This window comes from Tiliqua scincoides, chromosome 2 (genome assembly GCF_035046505.1).
Source record: "Tiliqua scincoides isolate rTilSci1 chromosome 2, rTilSci1.hap2, whole genome shotgun sequence".
Classification (NCBI taxonomy): Eukaryota; Metazoa; Chordata; class Lepidosauria; order Squamata; family Scincidae; genus Tiliqua; species Tiliqua scincoides.
Genome location: NC_089822.1, coordinates 241,404,656 through 241,420,831, shown reverse-complemented (window position 1 = coordinate 241,420,831; position 16,176 = coordinate 241,404,656). Strand labels below are relative to the sequence as shown.

Below are 16,176 nucleotides of genomic sequence, written 5' to 3'. Positions count from 1 at the left end.
TTGAAACAGTGTTTGCAGGCCCCTTTGCTCGGTTTGCAGAATAAAATCATTAGCTGAAATATCACAGTTTCCAGGTTTCTCTAGTAATTGGCATGCCATAGAACATTTGTGAACACAGTTTCAGTCTTTTTTTTCTGGCCTGAAAGCTCTAACTGCACATCTTGCTCTCCAGCCTTCTGGGTATCCTGGAATGATTGTAAAGGTTGGCGGGAACAGTCCTTGAACTCAATTTCTAGGGAGAGTCTAGGAAAGGTACTACACACACACACACTATATGTAAGGTCTTTAGCAGCCTTGGGAGCACATAATCCCAATTATTTCTGATTGATAATTATAAATAAATAAATAATCTCTCTCTCTCTCTCTCTCTCTCTCTCTCTCTCTCTCTCTCTCTCTCTCTCTCTCTCTAGTAGGTCACATTACATTGTCATTTTAAAAGGTGGGTCCCAGTGCCAAAAAGTTTGAGAACCACTGGTCTAGAAAGTTGCGAAAGACAGGATTTCCTGTCTTGTTCTGGGATGTTCATTTATATGGATAACTATTGTTTGGCTCTCTTGTCGGGAAGTTCTATAAGGGTACGGAAGCAAGCACACAGACTCAGACAGCACTAGATTCACAACCATATCAACTACAAAGCAACAGTTAACACCTCTTTAAACCACCACCCTCTGTGTTTTTCTCCAGGAATATCTGATCCATCCTACAAGTCAGCCACAAATTTCAAATTTCTTCATGTCTCATGCAGCAACTGTTACCCTGCACATGCCTGATCTTGTCTGATCTTGGAAGCTAAGCAGGTTCAGGCCTGGTTAGTACTTGGATGGGAGACCGCCTGGGAATACTGGGTGCTGTAGGCTTATACCATAGTCTTTCGAGACTGAAGGTTGCCAATCATCATCATGTCTCATACATGCCCGATCTCATCTGATCTCGGAAGCTAAGCAGGGTCAGGCCTGGTTAGTACTTGGATGGGAGACCTCCTGGGAATACCGGGTGCTGTACGCTTATATATCATAGTCTTTCAAGACTGAAGGTTGCCAACCAACCAACCATCATGTCTCATCCACATGCAGTTTGCCCTCAAATCAAACTGGGTTTCTGCCCCCCTTAGAATGACCAATGCCATGTTCCAAACTCAAACTGCTTTTAGAAAAAAAGGCAAATGGTTCATTAAACCTGTGCCACCTACTATCATGCTATAAACAAAAGTCCTAGACTCTGGGATACACAAAAAATGCCTGGGGAATAGGGTGGAAACCCCCAACAGCATGCAACATACATTGGGCAAGTTATGGAGGCAACGTAGCAAGACTGGAAGGGACCCAATTTGTTTTTGAAATGTTGAGCAGTGTTTACCCTTGCTCAGCATTTAGTCCTTATTTTCTGAGTATTGTATATATTTTATAAGCCCCATTGCTCTAAGCAAAAGCTTGATGTACACACACTCAGTTGTTTTCAAAAGAGGGTTGAGTCTTCCATATGTAGCCAGCTGTCCCAGGGACAACTTGAGCATCCAGCTGCTGCTGAAAGCCAACAACAAGGCTGTGTTGAAGCTGCTGACTGCCAACTGCTGCCTTGCAATATTAACATTCTTCCACGGAGTCCTTTTCACAATAAATAGCGTGGCTGGTTAATCCTCACATATATGCTTCTCTTTCACATCACCAGCAGCCAAATGGTATGGTCCACCTGCATGATCACTTAAAGCAGGGGTCTCCAAACCCTGGCCTGGGGGCCAGATGCGGTCCGCAGCAAGCCTCTTTCTGGCCCGCAGCCAATCTCTTGTCCCCTGAAAGCCTCTGGCCCACTCAACTGAACATGACCAGAACTGGGCTCTGATTATGTCTGGAGGGTGTTCTGAGGGCCAGAGAGGTTGAATGAATGAGCCCATCCATTCATTTATTCACTCATCTAAATTCCATCTCTAATTTATTTATTTGAATTTTAATATTTAAATAGTTTTTCCGGCCCTCCACACCACGCCAGATATTTGATATGGCCCTCTTGCCAAAAAGTTTGGAGACCCCTGACTTAAAGCACAGGGTCAGAAAATAGTTCCCCCAAAAAACTAGCACTTCTGCCATATCCACCATTAGAAGTGATACCAACTCTTCCCACTGCAGCAATGTAACTGACTTAAAACTGATGGCCTTTTTAACAACAGGGATGTCAAACATAAGGCCTTCAGGTCGGATTTGGTACCTGGAAGCTCTTTATCCAGCCCTTGTGATAACTGGGCTCTCCCATATCTTGAAAATATGAGTAGGAAAAAATCATTGCGAGGTGTGAACGGATGGGTGAACTGCCAGTATTGCCTGAAGAATTAAGCAGAAGAATATGTGGTTGTATTTTTGGATGGGAGACAGAGTGCCAGGCTGTGACAAGCAGCCTAGAGTTCTGTGGCAGGACGGAGTCACTGTTGAACTGATTAACCACGCAGTGAGAGAAGCATGAGAGTGTGTGAGAAGGCCAGCCAGCAAAGAACAAAGAATGACCTGGAGGACCTTCCAGGCTTGATTTATGATTGCCTACTGAAGCTCAATGGCACACTGTGAAGGCAACATCTGGTGACTGAGAATTCTGCGATTCTCAGAATAGATTTGTAAAAACCCCATTGAAAAATGGTGCCCATGTAAACCACCTTCAATGCTGTCTAAACAGCAAAGGCGGTATATAAATACTGAAATATAGACCAGGAGGTCTGGTCTAGAGGGTTGAGCCTCCATTTGCCTGAAGATAACATCCGAAGGTCGCCAGTTCGAGGCCACCGGCACCGTGCGACCTTGAAGCAGCTGACAAGCTGAAGCCGAGCTATTCCATCTGCTCTGAGCGTGGGGGGATGGAGGCCAGAATGTGCGGCCAGATCAAGAAAGAAACACCTGAATGTTGTGGTTTCTTGAAAGATAGAAACCTTCTTTCAAATTGTAAAAATCCCTACGGGGATTTAAAAATTGCCTGCCTATGTAAACCGCCTTGAATAAAGGAGAAATCTGAGGACCAAGAAATGCGGTATAGAACTACCTGTACTATTATTATTATTATTATTATTATTATTATTATTATTATTATTATTATTATTATTATTATTATTTAAATATAAAAAATTAATAAATAAAATATGATCAAGATTTCCTGCCTAAGGCAGGGATTTGGACTAGATGACCTATTAGGCTTTCCAGTTAAGACCTTCTAATTCTATGATTTGCACATTTTCTGTCATTTGCAGCTAACTCGTTTCTATGTGAGAAAAAAAAGCACATATTGCTGGCTAATCTCCTTAATGACATCACTTCCTGCTTAATGATGGCACTTGCCACCCTCAGCAAGAACCAAGAAATCTATCCAGCCCACTCCATGAAATGGGTTTGACACCACTGGTCCAGATTATCATTTAATAATAACGGATAACATTTGCATAGCACTCACTGAGCATGCAAAGTGCTTGATATGTGCCTTATCTCAGTAATCCTTACAACGATCCTGTAGGTAAGCATTATTGTCTCCATATTCAGGTAAAAGCTTCTCTAAATCTGATTTACTGAGTTCCTGTCAGAGGCAAGATTCAAACCAGGACAGTCCTGGGTCACTGCTCTGTCACTTAGCTACTCACTACACCAGCTCTTTTACTGTGGGAGCAGGAAGACCTTGGCTCAGATTTCTGCTCAGATTATCTCTATTCAGAATCTTCCTTCCCTGTTTCTGCCCCTGTATTGCTCAGCTGTGAAACATCTTGGAAGTCTCCAGCCAGCTTCCTTCTCAGTTTCCCAGCTGTATAGTAAAAATATTACTGATCGAGTGCAAAAGGTTGTGAAGATCTTTGAGATTATTACTGCAAAGCAGTTTGCAAAATGTATATTGCTAGTCACATTCTAAGGACTACGGCTATCCACATTTTCCTAGGAGTAAGTCCTGTTGAACACAATAGGACTTACTTCTGAGTAGACATGCATAGGATTGTGCCCCAAGATTATAGTTTTGTTAGTTGGACAGTTTTCTGAAAGTTGGAGGGGCTTTCAGGGGGCTAGCTAGGGGACATGATTCTCATGCTGGGTGTGCACTATGAAAAGTGTTGGATTCCTGATGAAAGTCATGCTTCTGTGCAAAGAAGCATGCAATGAAGCAATACACTTAAGAGCAGCCCCACTGCAGACTGCAATAGACTTTAAACTGACGAACCTAAAAGTACAGGATAAATGCAGTGCAAGGAAAATGTTACAGAGAAGCTATAGCCCAGTGGTAGAGCACTTGCTTTGTATGTAGCAGCCAAAGGATCCTGGGGAGCACTGCTGTGAACCCCCCCTCCCTGAAGCATCCACAAGAGACAGAACTCAATTTTTTATTTTAAATGTTGTCATCAGTGCTTATAGTTGCATTTTATAGCACTAAGCAGGTCACGAGCAGAGTGGCCAGACCAGGTTCCAAAGGAGGCTGCATTTGCAAGCCTTGGGCAGGAAGTTTCAGAGAGGAAGCTTGCTGAAGGCAGCTTTGCCAAAGCACCGTTCAAATGCAAGGAAAGATGGTATCTGCTGCCTAATGTCTGCAAATGCTTTGTGTTCATGAAACACTGAGAGCCTCACAACTAGACTGGTCACCTTTTTTTTCGTCCCAGGAACTTTGAGGCTTTACTGAGCTGTATCAGAGGCAAAAATTCAACAAGTTCACAAGAGTTCCATCACAGCATCTCCATCACCAGCTGTTAACTTACCACCTGGCCACTGCAAGCCCATGCGGCAGACTTAAGAAATATTTATTCTCAAATAAGGGATGAAATGATCATGTGTGTGTGTGTGTGTTGGGAACTTGAGTCAGGTGACTCGAAATCGAATCTTGAAAATGCGTGTTTTCGGTGACTCGGCGACTTGTGGTCACATGCGTGGAAGACTCTGAAAAAGACTAGAGTTAGGGGCCCCCTGACTCAGCACTCATCCCCACACGTGCTGACTTGAGCCTGCCTTTGTCCGGGGGTACTTCTTACTGTTTTCACCGCGTGGAAAACCTCGTGGGGCCAGCATTCTGATGGCAAGCAGCAGGGAGTTCCAGCCAGGGGGCAGGGAAGGGTTAATGAATTGGGTGGGAGGGAGCTAGGTGGGAGTGAGCTCTTTTTCCTTATCCCTGATGAGAAGGAAGGAATGGATGATCTTGGACAAAGGATGGACATTCAGATATTTTTATTGGCTGAGGGAGAGCAGGAGGAGGAGCACAAGGGGGGAATCTTACCAGAAGCCCATGGAGGTGGGATAAAATTGTTTTGCCCGATTCTGTTTTCCAACCTTATGGCGGCTTCTTGACTCTGTTGTTACTTGGGGGAGGGAGCCTCATTGAATGACCAGCTGCAGTGGGACTACTTCTGAGTTTAGCTGCCAAGGATCAGGTTGTCCTGGTAAGCCTCCCAGCTGCTGCTCATGACCCTCCTCCCCCCTCTCGCTACTTCTGTCCCCACTCTCTCGCTGTTCCTCCCACCCCTCCTGCCCTCTTTACAGATGGGTGGGGACAGCAGGGGAGTGAGCAATGAGAGCTCCAACACACACACACTCCCAGCAGCAGCCCCTTTTTTTTTCTACAGCTGGCTTTTTAAAGGGAGAGGTGACTTGACTCGAGTCCATTAGAGTCACTAAAGGTTGACTTGGAGACTCGGAAAGTGCCCCTATTAGGACTCTTTTTGGGTTGAGTCGTGGGGGGAAGTGACTGCAACTTGACTAAGGTCAAACACCACTGGGTTTTCCCAACACTGTTGTTATATAGTGGGTTCATGCCAATAAAGGAAGGCATAGAGATAACAGCTCAATATGTTTATTCCATCTTCAGAACAGAACCTGGAAATGAAACACAAGGCAAACGCCCCTGGCTTTTTATAGCCTTTAGCTCTCCCAGACTTCCCATGATTGGTGCAGTTGAAACCTTAACTAGAGGGCCAGTCGGATGGTAGGATTTCAATCCATCACCTGATTGGCCAGCCATAAGTCAGGGCCAATCAGTTATGCAGGATTTCAATCCTGCATAACTTACATACATAACACTGGTATTTACAATGTAGAAAGCTGGTACTGTAAAAAAAAATAATAATTAGTGGCACACCCTTTGGGAGAATTGTGAGTGAAATGACTAAAAGGGTTCAAGGCTTGGGGTGTTTTTACATACCAGCCTTGCAATCAATTCATTTTCTTACTACTTCCCTTGTTATGTCATTACATCCTGAAGGAAGGCCTGCTCTTCCTTTTGGATAGGCTCCGAATGTGTTTTGTAAGCATATTGCTGTGTGTTGCTAAGTATTACTCCAGGAATAAAAATCACCTGGAATAAAAATCACCATCCCCCCAAAAAGTACAGTACTCCTGCAGCTGGATTCCTACTTTGTCTTGCAAATCAGAAAGAAAAATCTTGATGTAATTAAAAGGAAAATAGAAAATGATAGATTTATACTGGCTTCCAGAGGATTGTGAACCTGATCCAAGAATATGAAAAAATATGTGTGAAATTCTAGTGACGACAAATGAGACTTCTGCTTTTTAACCAGAAATAAAAAAAATGTTTTTAAAAAATGAAGAAAACTATTGAAAGTCAGGGGAGGAAACGGGTATATAATGGAAATTAGGATACGTGAAAGGTCAGATGATTTTCATGCAAAAGTATGTATCACTGACTTTGGTTAAAGCAGGTCAGAGTTTGGTTAGAGCCTGGGTAGGAGCCCAACTGGAAACTAAATATGCTGCTCTATGTTTCATTGAAATAAGATAGGATATGGTGGCATTTACTGTTTAGGAGGGGCATCCATTCCCACTGTTACACTATAACACTTCCTCTGTTCATCTTGCCCAGGAACATCTTCTATTTTAGGTATCTTTTAGTAGTAAAACGTGATCTCTCTTTGCCTTTTGGGAAGGACACATTTTGAAAACATTATATGCACATGCACACTAATGTTCTTCAGGTTTCAGCCTGATGTTTCCAGAAGTTAAATCTTAGGACACCCACATGCATGCACACCATCTCGACTCTTTTGCATATGCTTGTAAATGCAGACCCATGACCACAAAATGCCAGTGCACTCCTTCCATGGCCAGACTATGTGGTGGTCCCATCAGGCAGAAGATTGACAGGCTTTCACCTCCACCCGCCCATTCACTTCCACTGCTCCTCTTCCTCCTTTCCCTGTTCCTTGGATTGGGAGAGGAAGGGGGGGGCAGAATGGAAGTGTGGAGGAAATCGATGGGCCGGTTCTTTGAACACTCTAGCCCACCAATCTAGCCCAACAATCTAGCATATTGTTATGGCTGTGTTTATTAAATGAGGGCCCAAATCTATTCAACTTTCCAGCACCAATGCAAATCAACCCCGAGGTAAGGGAACAAACATTCCCTTATGTGATGAGGCTTCCATGACTATCCCCCACTGCAGGATACAGCGCACACCTCATTGGCATGGCTGTATCAATGCTGGAAATTTGGATAGCATTGGGTCCTGAGATTGCAGGAGAGGCAATTTCTGAGTAAATGAATGAAGCATAAAACAAAGCACCTATAGTAGTGCATAGGGGATGGATGTCCAGGCAGTGAACTTTGATCTGAAGCTAGGGGTATTGCAAGCATACAATATTGTCTCTATTTTCATCTATGAACATACACATCTGAAGTTGCCTTCTATCAAGACGGACTGTTGGTCTACCTCAGGTGGAGACTGAGCCGTCACCTTGCCTGACACAGCTATGGAGGATCAGCTTGGGTCTCACCTTGGATGGGTGACCAGAAGCCACTGTTGGAGAGGACGGAATGTGGAGGCGTTTGGAGGAGTCAGCTTGCAATGGAAATGGATAATATCCTGAGAACCAGCCTGAGATGTGTTTTGTAGCTGCCTGTGGTAGCTTGGAAAGCACAAGAGCTGTGCAGCCAGGACGATGACTGCACTATGAAGGGAAACAGCTGGCTAAATGGAGGGTTCTATGAGTTTCCGTCATAGAATAACACTTGTTTTTAAAAAAAACCATTTGAAAAAATGGGGTTATGGTCAGCCTGCCTATTGTAAGCCACCTTGAGTCTATGGGACAAGTCGATGAGTCTTTGAGAAGGTGGAATATAAATACTGTTATAAATAAAATGTCATCTGCAGTGAATGCCTACAGCATCCAGGGTTTCAGGCAAGGGTCTTTCCCATCCATTCTCTACCTGAAGATGCCAGGATTTGAATCTGGGACTTTGGATACAGTGCAGGCGCTCTTCTGTTGAGCTGTAACCCCTCCCTGTAAATTTTGCAAGCTATTCAAATATGATTATACATTAATTGCTTTTTTGGACTGCCAGCCCAAGGCCCAGCTAGTCTCATTTTCTGTTGCCAACAGTGGTGAGGCAGGTACCTCTGCTTCTCTATGTGAAGGTTTCATTTAGTAATCATGCAGCTGTCACAATATCAGTTCACTGAGCCATCCTCCATGAATTTGTCTCCTCTTTTTCAAAAGACTTGTCAGTCGTTGAACATCATGATAATGATATGTATCACTATGCAAGGGGGGGGAAAGGTGTGGTTTGCATCACTGTATAAGGAGGAACATGCTTTTGCCTGTTTTGAACCTACTGGCAGGTCTCCACACCGTCCATCGTTGCACAAACCTCCATTGTGTTTATTTTATTTAAGAAGTTTTATTTAAAAGAGTCTTTGAGGTAATCCTTACAAAATGTCCTTTAAGGTACACAAGAAGAAGAAAAAGGATATGTGAGCACTTCAGATGTCATTTTTACCGGGTCAACAAGGTGAATCTGTAGCACACGTGCATAAAACGTGCAATGCATTGAGCAGCCTTGGGTGCAAAAGTTTTTCAGAGTCTTATAGTGCCTCTGTTACCATCAATTCAACTGCAAGACCCCTGCTGGATCAGACTAAAAGCTCAATTCCATCTTCCCTCCTTCCCCTGCTATAGCATGCAGGAGTGCAAAACAGGCAGTGCTGTCTGCTATGGTGGTGGTGGAGACAACCAGGAAACTTGGGAGAGGCAAAGGAGAGCTGGAAGCTCAGAAGGCATGCCCAGATGGCAGATGTGATGACCACACTGTGAGGGATTCCATCTGCAAGAAGAGGGTTGTACGAGCTGCCCGTATAACAATTATCATAATAAACTCCTTTGTACTCCACTACGGAGCTTTGTAAGCCGCTTTGGGCATTTGCTTTGGCATGAGAAAGGTGGGATATAAATAAATAAATGAATAAATAAATTCCCTTACCCTTCCGTAACCCCTATGGGTTGCATGAGTCTTCGCAGACCTGCTATAGCTTTATAGATGGTGGAAATCCAAGGAGAGAAAGGGGGTGTGTCTGGAGGTTATGCATGCACAGGGTGACCAGACGTTCTCTTTTTCCAGGTCATGTCCTCTTTTTTTAGCCTCGTGTCCTGGAAAAGAACTTAGCAGTCCTCCTTTCCCCTGTGAGCAGGACCCTCTAGGCAGCACATAGCGTTCTTGTAATTAATAGATTATATGTAATAAATTACATGTAATACAGTTTTAAATTTAATAATAAGTAATATAGTGTTTAAATTAACCACATGAAATCAATATACAAGCGTTTTTAGCTTTCATTTTTTCATGTCCTACATTTTTCTTGGATGTCCTACATTTTGGGGTGTCTTGTTCTCTTTTGTGGTTATGACATCTGGTCCCCCTGCGCATGCAAGCGCACATTATTTGCACTCCTTCACCCCCAATGTGCCTCTCACCCTTCACCCAGTCTGCCCAGGAACACTCCCTCCCTGCCCACACACACCTCGCCATTGCTGTTACGTTGGTGGGGTCCAGGCAATCCATCAGTGAGTGCTGGGATTTGCTAGTGGATTCTTTCTGGTTCCCCAACATTGCTCCTGGAGTTATGACTCTGGAAGGGAACTTCCACTGTGGTAACAGGCCCATAGGAGAGTCCATGCAGCACCACTTCCTGTTTCCTACAAACTGGTGACTAGAGAAAGCCCACAAGCAGGGCACGAGGGCAATAGCCCTCTCCACTGTTATTTCTCAGATACAGTGCCTCTGAACATGGAGGCTCCAACAAACCATGACAGCTCATTTGTTTGTTTATGTATTAATATTGTTTCCTTTCCATTTCAACGTCTGAGAATACCTAAGAGAAAGTGATTGGATGCTGACCATCATTTAAGGATCGCTATCTTGTTCAGTGGAAAGGTTTTGTTCACTCATGAATCAAGATGGCAGCAAGGTGGTCTTGAATTCTAGCCAAAAGAAAAAGTAAACTAGCAATGGAGTGGAGGAGAAAGACCTCACTTCCCTGGTTAAGAAAAAGCTTCCCCTAGATGGAACTAGCTGTTGCTTTGTTAGGCTGTAAATCCACAGTGGGGGAGAGCAACTAAATTCATACACAACAAAACCTCTTGGACTTATTTGGATAGCTAAGATATGAGTCACTGAGAATAGCATCAGCTGTGGTGAATGGCCAGCTTCACCTCCATCTCCTTACAGACACCGCAAGACCTTGTTATCTGACTGCCAGACAGCACATCGGCTGATAGTTGTCTGTTTTCCAGATGGGGGCCTTTATACTCAAGTCTTGCTATCTTCACTTTGGCCTTCTGTTTGTTCCTTTCCCACTTTTAAGAGCATATCTTGCTGCCTTCCAAATAATCACAGAGAACAATGAGGAATGCCATGGAAGTGCAATCCTATGCATGTTTACTTGCGCGTCTTATTGTATTCAATGGGTAGACTTATCCCCGAGCAAACATATATGATTGCATTCTTAGATTATCAGTGGCAAGCACTGGGAATCCATTGGAGTGATGATTAAGAAACTTTGGCCTAATGTAACATAGAAAAGAGACATAAGACCTGTTTGACCCATTTTTTGCCTAGCCCACAGGTATACACATTTGATCCCTGTTGCATATATACAACATTGGCCAGTACTGGCTCAACCCACCCACCTCCCTTGCAATTACGTGTTAATGAAAAGTCCCCTGGACTACCTCCAGTGATTTATTGTGATAACTAAATTTTTTTACTAATATTATCAAGCTTAGAAATTTCTGTACTGAAATGTTGTCCAAATACAAATCTGATTCGCGCAGAAAAAAATGCATACGTCTTTGTGTTTCCTAATTCATTCTTCTTCCTGAAAGTGCTTTTGCAAGCCCCGAATGCTGTTGAAATTCCACCTGAAAGCGATTAGGGGCAAGCTGTTGTTACCACTGACTAGACACTGAATCACCCAAATGTTTTAATGTGGCCTTTAAACATCCAAGTGGGGCAAGCCATGACACAGAGCAGTAAATCAGATTGTGAAGACTGAGTTGATTAAGGAAGACAATAGAGTTGTAATCTCTCCTCTCATGCTGTCCACTGTTATTAATCAAGTGGAACTGTATTCAAGGGAATATACATGGGCCGGTTTAGATGGACGGTATAGGCTGCCTGATGGTTCTTTATTTTCAGGGGAGATCCCTTCTAGAGAACATTTCTGGTTGCTTTCGCACTAGGGCCCTTTAGGGATGCTGAATCATTGCTGTCCCTCAATCACAGCCCAATAATATCCACTCCATAACAGAATTCCCATCCCATCAGTAGAAAGACCTACACTGGTATTCTGCTGCCAGGTGGAGGCCAGTGCCCGCTGGAGCAGGTTGGCATCTTGCAGGAATGTTTCTGGGCAAAAGGAGGGCTGGAAGATCAGGGGGGATGGGGACGGTGGGGGATTGGGGACGGCAGAGGAGACCTCCACCATATCATAACCCCCTCCTGAGCTGGCATGGATGCAAGTGGCCTCATAAAGGCTGTTGGGGCTACTGGGGTAAGGGGACAAAGGTCTTGGGGGCAAAGGTCCTCTTACTTTGAGGAGACTCCAGAAGCCACAATTCCCACACTGGATGTGGCAGAGGCTGCAGTGGTCCTGCTACACCGCAACACAGGAATTTGGTTAGGATTGGGCTGTAAGTTCCTAATGCCCTGCAAGGGGACACAGCTTGTTGTTGGCAACCTTCAGTCTCGAAAGACTATGGTATCGCGCTCTGAATGGTGGTTCTGGAACAGCGTCTAGTGTGGCTGAAAAGGCCAATTTGGGAGTGACAATCCCTTCCACACCGGGAGCAAGTGCAGTCTGTCCCTGATCTGTCTCCCTGGCTATGGGCCTTCCTTCTTTGCCTCTTTGCCTCAGACTGTCGGCCAAGTGTCTCTTCAAACTGGGAAAGGCCATGCTGCACAGCCTGCCTCCAAGCGGGCCGCTCAGAGGCCAGGGTTTCCCACTTGTTGAGGTCCACTCCTAAGGCCTTCAGATCCCTCTTGCAGATGTCCTTGTATCGCAGCTGTGGTCTACCTGTAGGGCGCTTTCCCTGCACGAATTCTCCATAGAGGAGATCCTTTGGGATCCGGCCATCATCCATTCTCATGACATGACCGAGCCAACTGAACGCTTTCCACAAGCGCTGCCTCTGACGCATTCTCGGCATCACCTGGCAGGACAAAGTTCCAAACAACACAGTCCTGGAACGTGCTGGAATCCCTAGCATGTATGCACTGCTGAAACAGAGACGCCTGCGTTGACTCGGTCATGTCGTGAGAATGGATGGGAACACAGCACTCACAGAGATTACCTTCAAACTGGAAGGCTGCCAGAAGGGCTTCTGGACCTTGGTCAAGAAGACTGGACTAAGGGAAAGGAAATAACTGCTATAAATCTAAGTTGCTTCAGGTTCTTGCGGATCCGCTTGGATGATAGAAAGGATAGGGGGGCACAGTAGGTGAGAAGGCAGCTGTCTCCTTCCCATGATCCCCTCTAAGCACTGCCTTGGCCCATGCTGGAGAAGAACAAAAAGGTAAAAGGGGGATGTTTGGCAACGCAGAAGATCAGCATATTGAACATAAACAGTTCAATTGAACAGTATTGCAGAACACTCCAAGTCCTGAGTTTTCAATGCAATAAATTCTGCCACGCTACAATAACCATAAGGTTCTGAACATTTGAACCAACATCCCTAAAGGCAAATCAAGCCTACAGTCATTTAGTTTAACTTTTGCCACTTGCATCTCATACTTATTCCAATAATAATCAGGTGGCCTTCAGGTAGTTAAAAAAACCTACAGCCTTCACATTTCCATGGCAACGGACCTGATGATGGAAATCTCGTAAGCGACCTGTCTGCTTCAGATTTCAAGGCGATCAAGTCCAAACATTGTTAAAACTGCCCTTTTATCGGGGTTCCTATTAACTTTTACATTTCTGCTGCTATGAAAGCAATTATAGATTAGACCTTCCCGTTTTTCTTCAGAAATGTCTAGTATCTGCACCTTGCACATTTGATATCTCATCATCCACAACAGCATCGCTCAACAGAAAGCAGATTGGCCTGTGGATTTCATCTCTGTGAAAAACCAAGCAGCTGCATAAGAATGTGAACTACGAATATTTGGTAGTTATGTGGCATTCCAGAAGAGTGCCTGAGCTGCATGTTATGCTCATCATGGAAACACAGCTGAAAACAACCTTCTCGTGATGATGGATTGATGCTCTGGCTGCAACAAGTGTACAGAAACATTTATCATGCAGATCACTGCCGTAATCTTAGGAGTCTCAATAACTGCTGTTCCACTTCCAGGTGGTCAGTCACTAGTGGAGGTACAAGGACCCACAATGCAATGGCTGTCACAGACTTCAGAGACTTAACAGACTCCTTCCAGCCCGAAACAGAGTTCAGGATCTGACAGAGCAGGGATCCACCGATACCACCCCCTCTTATTCCAGTTCCTCCCCTCCCCCCCGCCCTCCCCCAACCTTATTCCACCCTTTTCCTGCCCCTCAGAGGCTGCACTGCTGCCTGGCGGTTGCACTTGCCCTGACGGTAGAACGTCCTCTTTCTGCGCCTGAAAGTGGTATGGGCCCATCGCCAGCACTCCTTGCTCGTCGGGTGCCGTAAATGTGCTTTATGGCATTATGGCACCCAGAGCCAGGAGTAGGGCTCAGCACTGGTGCTTGGACAGTTTAGAATTGGACCTTTAGGCATCTGGTCTTTCCATCGTGTGACAGAAACTGATACATGTTCCGGTATCTCTCTCTCTCTCAATCTCTCTCTGTTTTTAATAGCATGCCTGATTAGTCTCTATTCCATATCGAAAGCTTTCAGGAAGTCCCAGCAATTGTACATTGCAACTGTATTAGGTAGAGTACTTCCAGATGATTTTCCTAAAGAAAGGTATTTTAAAAGATACCAGTTTCCCTGATATTACAAAGAAAACCACTGGAATGATTAATTTCAACATGATGAAGCCACTTCCTCTGAAACACCTGCACTTTGGTAAAAGTGCAATGCTTCCCATTAACAGTTACACCCAACTGAATATCAATTACAGGTATATAGCATAAACAGATGGCAAATCAGCTCCCTGTTGGTTGTTTTGGAAACAATATGTGGATAACATATGTGCTAGTTGTCCCCATTTATTGGGGACAGACCCTCTTTTTCAGAGAGCTGTCCTAGGTCAATTATTGGCCCTGTTTTTTTCTTTTTACGAATGCCTTGCCAAAAAGTTTAGCAAAAGTTACATTGTTTAGATCGGTGATTTTCAATCTTTTTCATCTCACAGCACACTGACAAGGTACTAAAATTGTCAAGGCATACCATCAGTTTTTTTGACAATTGACAAGGCACACCATGCTGTTGGTGGGGGGCTTCATCCCCCAATGGCCCTACTAATAAATGACCCTCCTCCAAACTCCCATGGCACACCTGTAGACCATTCACGGCACACCAGTGTGCCATGGCACAGTGGTTGAAAATGGCTGGTTTAGATAAAGAAGCATTTTATGAATATGATTTGAAATTGGAATGAATGCATGCTTTTTAAAAAATAAATGTCTTTACATTTTGATCTATAGTAGACTAAATTGGGGGAATAGCATAGATTGCTAGAGCGTTCAGTCTTCTGCAGTTGAAGCTCCCTAGAGTGGCTAGAAGTTAAATTTCAATGTGATTGAGTGGAGATGTCACGCCTCTAATTTGCATGAATTTATTTGCAATGTTCATAATGTTCACGCATTCACCCCTCATGCCCATCTGTGTGCATGAACACTGAAGTGTGCCAAGGAATGCCCAAGGTATAAATTAATGTGACGCGGCTGCTGAGGCACATTTTGAATGGTTCAAAACCCATTTTAAGACAATTATGGGCGCAATCCTAACTGGCAGTTATGCAGGCATAGGTGGCCCTGGAGGGTCACAAACGTGCCATAAATCACGTTTGTGCCTCCATGAGTGTGAGCCGCGTCAGCGCATTCAGATGCGCCGACGTGCAGATGGAGGCAGAAGCCTCCGCTGCAGCTCCTACACCGCCGCTTGTGTCGGGGGGCATGGGGGGGTCATGGGGAGAGGGCGGGGTGTAACTGGACGGGGAGAAGGCAGGGGTTATGCCAGATCCCAACCCCCGTCCCCGGGGCGAGCAGAGCAGCTTCAAGCCGCTCCACTCTCCTTGGACTTGCGCCACCTCCGGAGGTGGCGCAGGTCCGAGGAGACCCATAGGGACATGCAGCACTTAGCCACAGGCAAGGAAAAGAGCTTCCCTTTGCCCTTGGCTGAGCTGCTGCTTGCTGCAAACCCGTGTTGGATGCAGCGCAAGCCTCCTGGCTTGCCTGCTCCAGCGCGGGTTTGGATTGCGCCCTGTTGGATTGCGCTTTTCTACTATATCTAGAGGTGTCCTTAAATGTTTTTATTTTTTTCTGGTTTTTCCACCAAGGATAAAGTGCAGAAAGCAGAGTTATGAGCTTTTATTACAAGGGTGCATTTTTATTAATTACAAATCATGATCGCATTGTGTGCTACGTAGATTATATCATAAGAACATAAGAACAGCCCCACTGGATCAGGCCATAGGCCCATCTAGTCCAGCTTCCTGTATCTCACAGCGGCCCACCAAATGCCTGAGGAAACACACAAGACAACAAGAGACCTCATCCTGGTGCCTTCATCTCAGCAGATGCAGCCACAGTCATTACACAGTCAATTAGGTATTTGAAAATGGGGTGATTCTTTCAGATTTTTTTTGTTAGTTTTACAAAAATGAGCTGTTCAAAAGGAGCATTCTGTGTTTTTTATTTTGTTATCACTGAATAATTACACCTCTAACTATATCTTTGACCAAAAGAGCAATCGTTGCTTTGGCTTCTTAAATCGGTGGCAGTCAGGGCAATGGCAAAGTAATT

The 16,176-nt window shown here is 44.7% G+C and overlaps 1 pseudogene; it reads left to right on the top strand.

The window, feature by feature from the left end:
- The first annotated feature begins 886 nt into the window (after positions 1 to 886).
- On the top strand, positions 887 to 1,005 carry LOC136642854 (5S ribosomal RNA; annotated as a pseudogene).
- The last annotated feature ends 15,171 nt before the right edge of the window (positions 1,006 to 16,176 follow it).